Raw genomic sequence first — 2,500 nt, forward strand, 5'->3', positions numbered from 1 at the left:
ATAGAGACGGACGAGCGGCCGATCAAAGGAGCGGGCAACCCTCGTCTATTGAGACGGAGACAGAAAGAGCTTCGCTCAAAGGATCCAGCAAACCAGGTTTCATGGAACAGAGACGGCAAGAAGGACTTTGTGGATAGAGACGGACGAGCGGCCGATCAAAGGAGCGGGCAACCCTCGTCTATTGAGACGGAGACAGAAAGAGCTTCGCTCAAAGGATCCAGCAAACCAGGTTTCATGGAACAGAGACGGCAAGAAGGACTTTGTGGATAGAGACGGACGTGCTGCCGATCAAAGGAGCGGGCAACCCTCGTCTATTGAGACGGAGACAGAAAGAGCTTCGCTCAAAGGATCCAGCAAACCAGGTTTCATGGAACAGAGACGGCAAGAAGGACTTTGTGGATAGAGACGGACGAGCGGCCGATCAAAGGAGCGGGCAACCCTCGTCTATTGAGACGGAGACAGAAAGAGCTTCGCTCAAAGGATCCAGCAAACCAGGTTTCATGGAACAGAGACGGCAAGAAGGACTTTGTGGATAGAGACGGACGAGCGGCCGATCAAAGGAGCGGGCAACCCTCGTCTATTGAGACGGAGACAGAAAGAGCTTCGCTCAAAGGATCCAGCAAACCAGGTTTCATGGAACAGAGACGGCAAGAAGGACTTTGTGGATAGAGACGGACGTGCTGCCGATCAAAGGAGCGGGCAACCCTCGTCTATTGAGACGGAGACAGAAAGAGCTTCGCTCAAAGGATCCAGCAAACCAGGTTTCATGGAACAGAGACGGCAAGAAGGACTTTGTGGATAGAGACGGACGAGCGGCCGATCAAAGGAGCGGGCAACCCTCGTCTATTGAGACGGAGACAGAAAGAGCTTCGCTCAAAGGATCCAGCAAACCAGGTTTCATGGAACAGAGACGGCAAGAAGGACTTTGTGGATAGAGACGGACGAGCGGCCGATCAAAGGAGCGGGCAACCCTCGTCTATTGAGACGGAGACAGAAAGAGCTTCGCTCAAAGGATCCAGCAAACCAGGTTTCATGGAACAGAGACGGCAAGAAGGACTTTGTGGATAGAGACGGACGTGCTGCCGATCAAAGGAGCGGGCAACCCTCGTCTATTGAGACGGAGACAGAAAGAGCTTCGCTCAAAGGATCCAGCAAACCAGGTTTCATGGAACAGAGACGGCAAGAAGGACTTTGTGGATAGAGACGGACGAGCGGCCGATCAAAGGAGCGGGCAACCCTCGTCTATTGAGACGGAGACAGAAAGAGCTTCGCTCAAAGGATCCAGCAAACCAGGTTTCATGGAACAGAGACGGCAAGAAGGACTTTGTGGATAGAGACGGACGAGCGGCCGATCAAAGGAGCGGGCAACCCTCGTCTATTGAGACGGAGACAGAAAGAGCTTCGCTCAAAGGATCCAGCAAACCAGGTTAGAGACGGACGAGCGGCCGATCAAAGGAGCGGGGGACACTGGTCTCCAGAGACGGGAGAGACGGAAGAAGCAGGTCTCAAGGGAGAGAGACGGACATGCTGTCGATCAAAGGAGCGGGGGACACTGGTCTCCAGAGACGGGAGAGACGGAAGAAGCAGGTCTCAAGGGAAAGAGACGGACATGCTGCCGATCAAAGGAGCGGGGGACACTGGTCTCCAGAGACGGGAAAGACGGAAGAAGCAGGTCTCAAGGGAGAGAGACGGACATGCTGTCGATCAAAGGAGCGGGGGACACTGGTCTCCAGAGACGGGAGAGACGGAAGAAGCAGGTCTCAAGGGAAAGAGACGGACATGCTGCCGATCAAAGGAGCGGGGGACACTGGTCTCCAGAGACGGGAAAGACGGAAGAAGCAGGTCTCAAGGGAAAGAGACGGACATGCTGTCGATCAAAGGAGCGGGGGACACTGGTCTCCAGAGACGGGAGAGACGGAAGAAACAGGTCTCAAGGGAGAGAGAGTGTCTAGCAGTCTGTCTCTTGAGACAGTAACAAAGAGGCCTTCAATCCAAGGATCAAATAGGCCGAGTTTCAATGAACAGAGACTGATAGGTCTGAAGAGAAATTGTCAGACAGCTAGGTCTCAAGGGATGCAGTCGGGCAGGTAGCCGATCAAAGGAGCGAGTGATATTGGTCTCATGAGACGGAAACAGAGAGGTCTTTGTCTAAATGAGGAAAAAATTTTTTTTTTCACTACCGCAATGAAAGTTTTGTTAGAGGCTTTTGTGTTTGCGGACAACTGAATAATGATGCATTTGCAAGATTTGGGGCTGGTTTGGACTCTTTTTGAGAAGATTTGTATGATATCGGGGGCACTCTATAGTTGTCTTGGCTATTTATGTGGGCACAGTGATGTGGCAAATGATGTCGGCGATGATGAAGCCAGGGAAAGGTGCGTGTGCTAATAGCGGCTGCGTTGCCCGGTACCCGTTGGATTCTTTGCACATGGTATCATTTGCGGGCTGTTAGGTCAGCCATGGTTGCCTTTGTAGGATGGATATTAGCGATGCTCCACGA

This window comes from Rhopilema esculentum, chromosome 11, assembly GCF_057945365.1.
Source record: "Rhopilema esculentum isolate cy_ngs chromosome 11, ASM5794536v1, whole genome shotgun sequence".
NCBI lineage: Eukaryota > Metazoa > Cnidaria > Scyphozoa > Rhizostomeae > Rhizostomatidae > Rhopilema > Rhopilema esculentum.